Here is a 13,441-nt window from a genome sequence, read left to right as displayed (position 1 = left end):
CCCAGCTCGTCACTAAAGGGGCGGGACAACGGTCAGCTAATCGCGGGTTCAAACCCGGGGTATGTGCAAATCAGTACAAGTATGTGCAAATCAGTGCAAGTAATAAAAAGAGTTAAAATAACAGGTTGAATAATTTTAAATCAACTGCGGTTTCGCTGGAGTAAATAAAACAGCATACCAAACAGTAGATGAAGCAGCATACACACAATAGGCTCACGGAGCTTCAAGTCCCGGCTTCCGCCTCAGGACCTCACACAGACACACACTAGCAATCAGAGGTGATGTGTTTGGGCGGGAAGTTTTAAGCTGATCGGCTCGTGAGGGGCGGAGCACTGGTCTGTTCGCCCAGCTGTTGGTTCAACCTCCTGTGATTCTAAGAATCACTTAATATCCCCGACCCCGCCTGCCATAAAAAAATGTATGTGCCCTTGATTAATGCGACTGGTGCTCGTGCAGAGCGCTCCAACCCCTCCGGGTAAAGTTCGCGCTATATTACAGTTCAATAAACACGCATTACCGCTCCCTGCCACATCCATGCTTGCTGCTGTGGTGTCACTTTCTGGGGCGCAGCCTGCAGGTGGATAAGACTCTGCGCTCTGATTGGCTCCTGCCCCTCATGCTCTCAGGTGTATAAACTTGAGCCCCTGGGTACAGATCTCCCCAGTTTGTTCCTTCGCCTCCCAGGGACTCCCCCCGCCTTGAGCCCCCGTCCCCCCGCGCAATGACTGCCCCCCACTTCCTGCTGCTCCTGCTGGGGGGGGCTCTGGCTGCAGCCGGTCCGTGCAGGTGAGTGACTTGGGGAGGTGGGTCTGTACTGAGATCTGTCTGACAGGGGGGGCGGCGAGGTACTATTAGTACCAATGACGTCACCGGAGCCCCGGTTCCTGGGCTACTTCACGCGACAGTCACCCTATATTTTACAGGTCTGTACTATTCCTCGATAAAGGGTAAAAATAAAGAATTAATAGAAAGTCCGCAGACTTTTAAATGGCCTTTAATGAAACACGATGTTAGAGGGGACTGGTAAATTCATTCAACACCGCAGACCGGGGGGGGCGTGGGGGGGGGGGGGAGGGGATATCAGTTAATGCACCTTTCTTGTCATCTTCATCATTCATGGCTGTGACTTGGGGCTCCTATGAGGCACCTCTATCCCGCTGAGCCATAGATGCATCGCCACCTGCACCACGCGCCGCTACCACGGATATTAACGTGTACATTTATCGTGACCCGTCATACAGGGCTCTATCATTAGCGACGTATTCCTAGTGTTTTACAAATTAATTCCAGTCTGATGTACGCTGTGCTGTGGTCTTTAACCCCTTCGCTGCCAGGCCTTCCCCGTGCCACACCCTTTTTTTGGGGCTATTTGGGGTAGTTCGCGCTTAGGGCCCCATAACTTTTTGTCCACATAAGGTACCCACGCCAACCTTTTCTTTCAACATGCTGAGGATTATAAATGTACCCATGCTTTGCGAATTCCCCTGGAGGGGACCGAGAAATTGTGCAAAATACAGCAAAAGTGTGCTTTGTTGGGGAAAAAAGGGGGAAAAAAAGCTGCAGAACAAAGCATCTGTTTTTGTGTTTCCCTGTTAATGGTATCAACAAAGAAGTTGTGTTGCTAAAATTACCATCTTCCCAGCTTTCAGGAACAGGAAAACTTTTGTCAGAAAACCAACATTTTCTGCACAGTTTTGGCATTTTACTGGGACATAGCCTATTTTTCCTATTTTTTGTTTTTTCAACCTCCTTCCAGTTAATGGCTGAAATGGATGTGAAACCAATAATGGATCCCGGAAAGCTATACATTTCTGAAAAGTAGAAACAAATCTGAATTCAGTAAGGGGTGATCTGTGTAGATCCTTCAAGGTTTTCCTATAGAAAGCAACAGTTGAAATAAAAGAATATTGAAATCTAGTTGCAACAAACAGCCATTTGTGCCTACATTTTCAGTTGTAACTTCTAACTACGGTAGATTTTTGAAAGCTATATACTGTTATGTCCGCGGGACCCTCATGGTTGTGGGATATATGAGGCTTGTAGGCTCACCTAGAACCCAGAGCAAATAACTGAGTTGCAGTTTCAGTGGTCTTTCATTGTGTACCCGGTATACAGTAATTCATTTGGTAAAATAGAAAGAGTGGAAAACAGGTATCAAGGAAACATGTATTTCTGAAATGGGAAAAAAATATGGAATTTAGATACAGTGGTTATTTGTGCATCTCTGGATTTTTGGTACCCGTATTAGCATGTGAATTAGAGGGCATTGTTCAAAATGACGTCTTTTTTACACATTGTCTTATATTTGGAAGGCAGAAATGCATAGAAAGACAAACGATAAAAACACTTGTTCTACTGGTCTGTATTCCCCTAGGATTTCCAATAAAAATGATACCTCACTTGTGTGGGTAGACCTAGTGTCTGTGACATGAAATGGACCAAAACGCACCGTGGACACATCACATTTTTCCATTGAAAATGGACCCTTTCTTCGCAGTGTGCCTAGCTGTGGATTTTGGCCCCAGCTCAGCCGACACCAAGGAAAATCCTAGCAAACCTATACATCTTTGAAGGCTAGACACCCAGGGGAATCCAGGATGTCTAGGATCTGTTACCCAGGTTCAGTTACCCAGAATCCCTCGCAAACCTCTAATTTTGTAAAGAAATTAAAAGCACATTTTCCTCATATTTTTGTGATGGATAGTTCTGGAATCTGTGGGGAGCCACAAACTTCCACCCACCGACATTCCCCCAATTCTGCTGATAAAAATGGTACCTCACTTGTGTGGGTAGGCCTAGTGCCCACAACAGGAATTGGCCCAAACCTAATGTGGAGGCATCAAAATTATTTTTCATGAAACAACCTGGTTTTGCAAGGGAGTCACCTGTGTTTTTGGTTCCGGGCTCTGCGTACCATCTAGGGACAGCTACCAAACCCAGACGTTTCTGAAAATTAGACACCCGGGGACTCCAGGGAAGTGTACCTTGCATGGATCCCCAAATGTTTTCTTACCCAGAATCCCAGATCTCCTGATCAAAATGGTACCTCACTTGTGTGGTTGGGTCAAGTACCTGCAACAGGCAAGAGCCGAAAACGTATTGTAGAGACATCAAAATTATCTATCACAAAATGACCTGGTTTTGCAAGGGGGCACCTGCGTTTTTGGTACCAGGCTAGGCAGCCATCGAGGGACACCTACCAAATCTCAGACATTTCTGAAAACTAGACACCCAGTGAAGGTCAGGGAGGTGTGCCTTGCGCAGATCCCCCAACGTTTTCTTACCCAGAATTCCCTGCAAACCTGAAATGTAGCTAAAAAACTCACATTTTCCTAACATTTTTGTCTCGGATCACTGCACCAGAATTTCCTACCGTGTTTGAGTGTCCAATGTAGAATCGCCTAAAAACCTATATAAAAAATATGGCGCTTGGAGCTTGCTGTGCTATCCCCTCAATCTCTATGTTTTTGGACTTTCCCAGCTGTAGGCCTTTGGCCCACACACACAAGTGAGGTATCATTTTACTCAGAAGACCGAGGGAAACGCTGGGTGGTAGGAAATTTGTGCCAGCACAGTGATCCAATAAATTTACCACACAGAAATGTGAGGAAAGTGCGATTTGTTAGCTACATTTGAGGCCTGCGGGGTATTCTTGGTAATAAAACCCTGGAGGATCCACGTATGCCACACCGCCAGCCAGGCACCGTCCACGCACACCACCAGCCAAGTGCCATCCAAGCACACTCCAAGCACATCTCAAGCCAAGTGACAGTCCACGCACATTACCAGCCTAGTAATAGTCCACACACATCGCCAGACATGTGCCATACATGCAGACCGCTAGCTAAGTGACAGCCCACGAACACTGTCAGCCAAGTGCTAGTCCGCACACACTGCCAGAGAGGCACAAGTCCACACACACCGTCAGCAAAATCCAGGTGCACACACAGCCAGCCAAACGCAAGTAAACATAGACCGTCAGCCAAACTCCAGTACACACACACACAGAAACTTTTGTTAGTGTCTAGTGGTTTTATGGCCCCCTTGGGGCAGATGTGCCTAAAAATATCATGAATCCGCCCCGAGGGTGGCAGAAGCAGCCAAGATGTGTCCACAAAAAAAGGGGCGCAACCAAAGCCTAAGGGGCTGCTCCCTGACATGCCCATAAAAATATCTCTGGTGCCTAGTGGGCTTTCTGCCCCTTTTGTGTTGGGGGGGGTGGGATATTGGCATGCCCATTGTGGCCCCACCCCTCTTTTATAAAAAAAAACAATCATCCTGGTGTCTAGTGGGCTTTGGGGGCTATTGCCCCCATCTGCTCCCGGGGGAGGGGTCAGAAACACTGTGGCAAGTTTTGGGTGGGTTGGGCATTATAGTGGCCATTTAGGGCACCCCCCACCACCAAGTACTAAAAAGAAGAATCCCTGGTGTGAGGTGAGATTTATGCCCCTGGGAGGGGGGGGGGGCAAATCGGAGGTAATAACCCCCATCTGCCTCCAGGAGGGGGGAAGAAAGACTGTCCTGTTTTTGTGTTGGGGGGATTGGCATGCCCAAGGTGGGCAGGCCTACCCCTCTTTTATAAAAAAACAATCTTCCCTGGTGCCTAGTAGACTTTCCGCCCCCTGGGGGGCAGATCAGGGTTTATTGCCCCCATCTGCCCCCAGGGGGGCAGAAGGATTGTGGAAAATGTTTGAAAGGGGTGGGGCATTATAGTGCCCATATAGGCCAGCCCCTACCCCTAAGTATTACACACAAAAAAAAACTGATGTCTAGAGAGCTTTCTGCTCCCGGGGAAGATCAGGGGCTATTGCCCCCATCTGCACCCCGGGTGGGAGTCGGAAGAAAGACTGTGGCACATTTTGGGGAGGCATGGGGGCATTTCAGTGACCATTTAGGGCAGCCCCAACCCCTAAGTATTGAAAAGAAAAGAATCCCTGGTGTCGAGTGTGCTTTCTGCCACCCCGGGGTGGCATATTGGGAGCTACTGCACCCATCTCAGGTGAGCAGAAAGACTGAATATGCCCATTTAACAATGGTGGGAGCAAAGACCCTTGCCCAAGGGGCGGCTTCCTCAATCGCTGGTGTCCAGTGGTGGTAGCAGTGGTATTGAAATGGGCGGATACTTCCTCTAGGTCGCTGGAGGGTTTTTTGAGGAGGGATTTGTTTTCTACATGATTCAATTGCATTGGTAAGGAAGCCGTGGTGATGGAGGTGTTGATGATTGGGGTGAGCTCTTTGCTGATGGTGTTTTTCCCAGGTTGAACATATGGTGGGGGTAGGGATCTCTGGGGGCTGTTGGGTGAATGGATCTCCACTCTAGGGCATTAATGAAATGTTCCAGTACTTTCGTGGTGCACCAGGGAAGCCTGGCCTTTCCTAGGTGTAGATGTCATTTTTTTCAAATGTCTTAAAGCAGAAATCACTTCCACTATGTCAAGGTCAGCATTTTTACATGGGTGAGCCCCATGTAAAAGGGAGTACATTCAATATGACAGTGCCAGAAAGTTACCATGGATACTTCAGCCACACTTGTATACAAGGGTAATCATTTTGCCATTGACACACCCTATAAAATGAGTACAGGAAATCTTATGACAAGAGTTACCTCAAATATCACTTCCAACATTTTGCTATGGATCCACCCCATATGCTGAGAATTACGTGCATCATGTCAGGGTCTTCGGCCAGGTGTGGTGGTGTGTGTTCAATGTCCCTGCCGCTGGATGTCAAGGCATGCAGTTTGCCATAGGTAACACCTCCCATACACCAGCAGCACACTTGCATGCATAACACACACTCACACACACACATTCACACACTATATCTCTTGTACTCTTTTGTACCTTTGTACTCTGTCACGCTCGCACACAGACATACTGCCACTCACACTTTCATTAGTCAATCTGCTTTCATTGTGTTATAAAAGCTTGCCTTGCTGCTTCTGCTACACCTGCCTTTAAGTGATGCTTAATAAAAAACATATTCTCTATATGGTATTTAAAAATATTAATATATTGCCTTGTCAATTTTTACTACAAGTATGATTTGAATGAAAAGTGCATTGCCTTATAATAGCTTAACGGGGCTTATATTTGGTTTCACGTGTGGATCCAGCAGTTACAGTATTGGAAATGAACTAATCCACGCTCTAACATGTAATATCACAGCATTCAACTGATCTTATGAAATGCTTGACTTCTTCGGCAACCATGGATTTCATCCAGTAACACTTTGCATTTTGGGGTTTTTTGAGACCCAACTTATGATGTAAAAAAAATATATGTGTCTCGGAATAAAGCACTGTGGTGAATGGGAATCCAGGAATGGCTGAAGCTGTCACACGTTCTTCAATCCAGCACCACACTCCAAAGCATCAGCCCTAGTCTCCCTCCTTGTGCCATCCCGCATTCTCAGTCCACTCTCACCTCTTGCACCAGCACAGTTGTTGCAGATGGAATTAAGCAGGCATCTAGTACTACGGTAAGAGCAGGTATTCTGTGGGTGTCCTTGTAGAAATATGTGTATATTTATGAGAGTTGTGCAATTTTTATATGTGCAGAGTAAGATGTGTGCTCATGTGAGTGCTGGGTGCTGGTGAATAGTGTGAGTGAGTGCAGCGTGAGTGGTGCTGGTATAGGGTGAAAAATGAGCCGATGTGAGGGTCAGGTGAGCTGCATGAATGCAATGTGAGAGAAGGGCCCATGTGAGTATCAGGTGAGAGGAGTGTTGCAGAGTGAGAGGAGTGAACGCTGGGTGGTGTAAGCAGTTTAAATGCAGGCTGAGGGATGGGCCTGTGTGTGGTGCAGGATGAGCGGCGAGAGTGAAGGGTGATCTGTGTGAGTGACTGGTGCATGGTGAACCTCCTCCTATCACCCGGCACTCCCAATTCTCATAATGCATTCATAAGGCACTGTGTTCATCCTGCCTGCACACAGGGACAGTAGTATGTTGGAACTCATATGGATACACCACTCACTCTGCACTAACTTCTCTCACTGTGCATTCACCAGTCACTCTCAAAGATCACCATTCACTCTTGCCGCTCATCCTGCACCACACACAGGCACATCACTCATCCTACATTTACACCGCTCGAAACTACCCTGCACTCACTTCTCTCACTCTGCAGGCACTCCTGTCACCCGACACTCACATGGACCCTCCTCTCACAGTGCATTCATGCAGCTCACCCAACACTGACATTAGCTAATTTTTCACCATATACTCACACCACTCACGCTGCACTCATTCACCATCACCCAGCACTTACATGAGCACACTTCTTACACTACATGTATACAAATGACACAACTCTCATGAATATACACATATTCCTACAAAGGCACCTATAGAATGCCTGTCCTCATCATAGTACAAGATGCCTGCTTAATTCCATCTGCATTCACGGGGCTGGTGCAAGAGGAGAGAGTGTACTGAGAATGTGGGATGGTGCAAGGAGGGAGACTAGGGCTGAGGCTTTGGGGTATGGTGATGGATTGAGGATTGTGTGACACCTTCAGCCATCCCTCGCTTTCCATTTACCACAATGCTTTATTCGGAGACACATAGTTTTTTTTTAACAGTGTAAGTTAAGTCTCAAAAACCCAAAAATGCAAAGTATTGCTGGATGAAATCCATGGTTGCCTAAGACGTCAAGCATTTCATAAGATCAGTTGGATGCTGTGATATTACATGTTACAACATGGATAAATTCATTTCCAAAACTGTAACTGCTTGATTCACACGTGAAACCAAATATAGGCCCTGTACAGCTATTATAAGGAAATGCACCTTTCATTCACATCATACTTGTAATAAACATTGACAAGGCAATATATTATTATTATTTTAAAATAGCATATAGAGAATATGTTTTTATTAAGCATCACTAAAAGGCAAGGCGGGTATAAAAGAAGCAGCCGGGCAGGCTTGCCTAACACAATAAAAGCAAATTGACTAATGGAAGTGTGAGTGGCAGTGTGTCTGTGTGTGAGTGTGACGAAGTACAAAGGTACGAAATAGTGCAAGAGATGTTGCTAAAATGTCTGCGTGAGTGAATGTGTGTGTGTGAGAGTATGTGTGTTATGCGTGCAAGTGTGCTGCTGGTCTGGCATTCTGGAGGTTATTCTTGCCTTATGGACAAGAACACTAATGGTATATGGATGGGATCTGTTACCTATGGCAGGCTGCAGGTCCTGACATGCTTCCATTCATTGGCTGTGGGGACTCGAACCATCTAACTCAGAAAGCCGCTATCCCAGTTATACTCAGTGGCAGGGACACAGAACACGCTCAATAGAGAAGCCCCTGACATGATGCACATAATTCTTAGTCTATGGGGTGGATACATAGAAAAATGTTGGAACTGATATTCGAGGTAACTCTCGTCATAAGACTTTCTGTACTAATTTTATAGGGTGTCAATCGAAAAATGCTGACCCTTCTATACCGGGAAGCCTGGCCTTTCCTAAGAGTAGATCTAATTTTCTTCAACTGTTTTAAGTCAGAAATTACTTTCACTATACCAAGGTGATCATCTTTTCATGGGTGAGCCCCTTATGCCAAGGAGTGCATTCAATATGACAGTGCCAGACATTTACCATGGAAACTTCAGCTACAGTCATTGGGCTGTGTCACAAAAAACAGACTTTGACAACAACTTATGCATTTATTTTTTAATAACTCGGCCACAAGGACAAATGCGACAGTAAATATGTCTGGGTTACTTCCCTGACACAAACAGCCCCTCGTGACCCCACCCCCTATCCCCGTCACACCTTGGGCCCAGTTATGGAGTTCCGTAGTATTATTTACAGATCCCAGCTCTGTGGCTTCAGCTGTTTCACCTGCAGTCATTGGGTTAAAGGCATTGAAGGCACAGTCACCCTTTAATACTTGCAAGGTCGATAACAGAATGGTTATATAAGAGGCTCTCTTGGGGTTTTTTACACTTCCCTATCTCGAAAAGGTGTGATGGTGTTGTTAGATACATCTACAGCCCCCATCATCTGCGCTAAAGAGGAGTGGTTACACCGTTGAAAGGGCGTGGTTATGTAAATCTAGACCCGCAGTGTCATCACCGTCTCAAACCGTCTAATCCTTCAGGACTAACTCCCCCTCCCCCTGTTGTGTTTGTGCATCCCCTGCGGTGTTCATGACAGTGAAACAGAGGTCAGTGTTGTGTGTGTGGGGTCAATGTTGTGTTGGGGTGCAGAGGGAAGGTATTACATGTGGGGTAGGGGTGTGCTCTCTCTTCTCTGACCGTCTGTCCCTCTCTCCTCCCAGGCTCACACTCCCTCCTTTACTTCTACTCCCCCCTTTTAGGGGCTCCTCCCCAGGTACCCCAGTTCATTGAGATGAACGAGTAACATTCACTATAGAAGGAAGGGGGCGAGGTGGGTCAGTGTTGTGTGTGGGTGCGGAGGGTAGGTATTACATGTGGGGTAGAGGTACGCGCTCTGTTCTCTAATTCTCTGTCCCTCTCTCCCCCAGGCTCGTACTCCCTCTGGTACTTCTACTCCACCCTCTCGGATCCTCTCCCCGGAGTTACCCAGTTCGCCACATTAGGGTACATGGATTTCTCCAGTGAGAGCCGTAGAGCGGGGACCTGGTCTCCCGGGAAGGAGAGTAACACGGAGATCCGCCGAAGGAACGACCAGCTGCGCCAGGAGAATGTGAGGGACCTGATGGACCAAATCAACCAGACCGGGGGTGAGTCACACCGGGGGAGGGCTGACCAGACCGACGGTGAGTGACAGCGGGGAGGGGCGATCAGCCCAATGGTGAGTGACACATGGGAGGGGCAACCGGCCTGAGGGTGAGTGACACCGGAGGGAGGGGCAACCAGACCATGGGTGAGTGACACCGGGGGAGAGGTAACCAGACTGGGGGTGAGTGACAGTGGGGGAGGGGTGTCGAGTCCAGGGGAATAGCTTGGTCAATAAGATAGGGAGTGGGGGGCGTGAGCTTCAGATTTCCCAACAATGACGCTGGGATATTTTATTAAAATGCATTATATGAGAAGCAGGACATAAGGTGGGGCTTAAGCGGCAGTGGAAATAGAGAGGAGGGCGGGATGTTACGGGTACTCAAAACACATTTTCAAACAAATCCAAAAATTTTAAGGTCTTCAAAATAGACACGAAAGTGTGTCTGTGTCAGCACGGCCACGTAAACATCCCAAGTGAAATCTGACAAACTTCACCATAGCCGACTGAAAGCCCTTGTACCCAACTATTTACTACAGAATTTTTTTTTAGGGGAGTGTAACCAATGGTCAAAGTGGGGAAACAATTTGGGAAACTGTGGGCGGAGAATCCGAGGGCGGGAATAACCAGAGGATTGGTCCAATGAGCGGAGTCAGAGGTGCGGCCAGAAAGAGCGAAACTTTCCAATGTTTTGTATTTTTGGGCATTTCACTGACCAGTTACAGCTTATTACATTATTTATTTCAACCAATGGATACACATGTTTGTTTAAAGCTTAATATGAGTTATTGACATTAAAATACATTCACAAAGTGGGATACGTTTCCAATCACAGAATGTCCCAAATACGCTTAAAAGTGGAATCACAAGCTATTTGTCTCTGAGCCATGGAGTTTCTGTTCTCAGCGTTTCTCCACCCTTTTTCTGCAAGAGCAGTTCAAACATGAATGGCAAAATATCCTAGTTTGCAAATGATTTCCACATAATTATGGCTCTGTCATATTTGCCACATAATACATCATCAGCTGCATGATCTGACAATTTTTACTAATAAATTGTTTGTAGCTCAAATGGATCAAAAGTTACAAAAAAATGTAGCTTCAGCTGCTGTGAAGTGGACTACCCTTAGCAAAGGTTGAGTGGTCACCTTTCTCACTGCTGCATTTGAATGTTACACTGGTACTAATAAGGCAAAACCTTTGCAGAGACTGTTAGTATGTATAAAAATGTCAAAATAATAAAGTATCAGAAAATATACCACATTACACTGCAGCCTTTTTTGCTGCATAATTTAGTCAACATCGCAGCATCATTTTGTCCTCCATTGCTGCATAATTCCAGTGCCCACAAAGCAGGCAGCACATGTTGAAAGTGCTTGTGCATGAAGCAGAGAGACCGTGAAGTTTGTGAACTTAGTTTGGTGTGCGTGCAAATCCTGCCTTGCGGATCCCTGGTGAGGTGCACTACTACTGCTGAAACACGGCCACTTGAGGTACCAATGGGTGAGGCAGACTGGCTTCAGTGGTCCTGTGACCTCAGTGACAGAGTCACTGTCACTCTAGGGTGTGCTGCTTTGTAGGCCTGCCCGCTCGACTGGAGGTAAACGTCAGTCTGGATTGTGGAGGACAGGCCTTCAAGGATAACCCACACTTGCCACTGCTAGGGTCCACCTGCTGGTGCTAAGATACTGGTGCTTCTAAGGGCTAGCGGGGCCTTCTAAGGTCTAGCATGAGATAGTGCTCCCTCGGGTGATAGTCTGGGGGACTGGTCATGAAGGCTGACCCTGGTTCCCCAGTTCCATATTCAGCAGCTCTGGCCATAGTACCACATCCTCTCTCCCATTGAACACCATACTGCCCCACTGAGAGAAACTCGCACTGCCTTCAGCTACAACCCAATTGTGCCCCCCTATAAACACCTGGATGCGGCTCAATCCAAATTATGCACTAGACAAGAGAAATATGTTGCCTGAAAAAAAAGTAATAACATCTTGGAAAAAGCAAACACTCATAGGGAATGCAAGATTAAGTAAAGCATGTGAAATGTAAACAGGAACAACATGGTTACCTTAATGCTTTTATATTCATCATTCAGAAATCAATGAGTGTTTTTTGCCTGAATAGTTAAGAACGTGACTACAGGGCCCAGAAGGGACTCGTTTCAATGTCCATTGCGTATATCCTTACAAAACGTAAGCGGTGTGGTTTAAATGGACCACATCCGTGAACACAGAGCCAGTGTACACATTTTGTTTTCCAATCCACCCATCAAGCATGTATTGCAGTACCTCCGGGAATGGTGCACTTTCCCACCCAGGGAAAATAAGCCGTTCAAGGAAAGACGAAAAAACAAAAGTAGCGATTCACTGGGAAACTCTGTAAAGTGGCGCTAACGTGTTTGGGTGCGAAGAAAACCAATCTGGCCACTTTGCGACCACTCTGTCTTGCTTTATTTAGTTATTTAATTATTTTTCATATTTTGAACCTTTTATTTCTCTCCGTCCAGAGGCCGCACTTTGGAATGTCCGAAAAAGAAGAAGACATTTCCAGCAAAAGTGTTTCTTTTTTGGATCCATTTCACAGGGGAACATATAAAGGAAGGAAGGGGGACTAAGAGGAGGAATGAGAGGGACGGGGGACAGCGGTGGAGAAGGAGAAGTGAACTCTGACTGTCCTTGTCTTCTCTGGGCAAGAAGGAAGAGACGGGCTCCTTTTCCATCCTTGCCCCCGTCCCCACTCCATCCCCACCCCATCCTCCAATGACCACGAATGGCCAAGTCGTATCTCTAGGCCTTGACTATTTCTGCCATCCTGGGACGCATTTTTAAAATAAAAAAGTTGGGGAATGGATTCTATTAATTTAAAGAAGTAGGGGCACGCCGTGCCCTGCCGATTCCACCCCAAACTCCCCCTCTTCCGCCAGAGCTACGCCCCTGAACTAGACCAGGGGTGATTTACTTGGGGGGGATCCAGGAAAAGGGGCAGTGTTTGGGGGTTGCGTGCCTAGGGAAGGGGGTGACAGACACAAAATATTTTCAAGCACAGACGCTGTGATTGGTGTTTCTGTTGTCCAAGTTGTCGGGTAACAAGGCCCCTCCACCCCCCCCCCCCACAAGGGCCTCACTGCTCCCTCACTCACTCAGTGCTGCCTTCTGTCAGATCTCACTTTGCCCCGCCCCCCTATTAGGGGGACAGCTCTATCGGAGGGGGGTTCTTGTGTACAATCAGTCTGCCTGACCCCCTTGCCCCCCCCCCATGGGCCCTCTTCTCCTCAGCCCCTCGCTCTCCTATCCCCACCCCTACAAATCTCCCCATGGTGCAGGTGATGTTTGGTTGTGCACTCCGCGGTGTAAGAGGGGTGTGGTTTCTTGCCCCCCACTTTCTGCTGTGACATCAAGACCCTCACAGGCCCTCATTCACCTCTGGTCTCATGATGTTTACATTACTCTCTACTCTCAGACAGTCTCTTTGCTGCCCCCCGCCCTCAAGCAGTGATCATGCTCTGGTCCCCCCCATTGATACCCCCCGCATCAGAATGCTCTGCGAGCCCCTCACTCTCTCCCCCTGTCAAGTCTCCCTCCACGTGACCCAGTTTATGTCCAGCCTGAGCTCTGGGTGAAGTGCCCCGTGGGCAGCGGTGTAGGAGACATTGCCAGGGTCAGGGACAGGCTTACAGACTTCCCATTGACCCTACACAAAGTGCCTGTTGTCTCCTATAGCGCCTAGTTCTGAAGT

General features: G+C 47.3%; 1 pseudogene across 1 annotated transcript in view; it reads left to right on the top strand.

The window, feature by feature from the left end:
• The first annotated feature begins 576 nt into the window (after positions 1-576).
• LOC146869812 (patr class I histocompatibility antigen, B-2 alpha chain-like) overlaps positions 577-13,441 on the top strand; it is a 101,714-nt pseudogene continuing 88,849 nt past the window's right edge. Inside the window, exons 1-2 of the transcript XR_014966760.1 lie at positions 577-786; positions 9,493-9,711. The product of XR_014966760.1 is annotated as a patr class I histocompatibility antigen, B-2 alpha chain-like (transcript). The remainder of the gene's footprint in view (positions 787-9,492; positions 9,712-13,441) is intronic.

Source organism: Triturus cristatus, chromosome 1_1 (genome assembly GCF_964204655.1).
Source record: "Triturus cristatus chromosome 1_1, aTriCri1.1, whole genome shotgun sequence".
NCBI lineage: Eukaryota > Metazoa > Chordata > Amphibia > Caudata > Salamandridae > Triturus > Triturus cristatus.
This window is presented reverse-complemented; position numbering and strand designations above follow the sequence as displayed.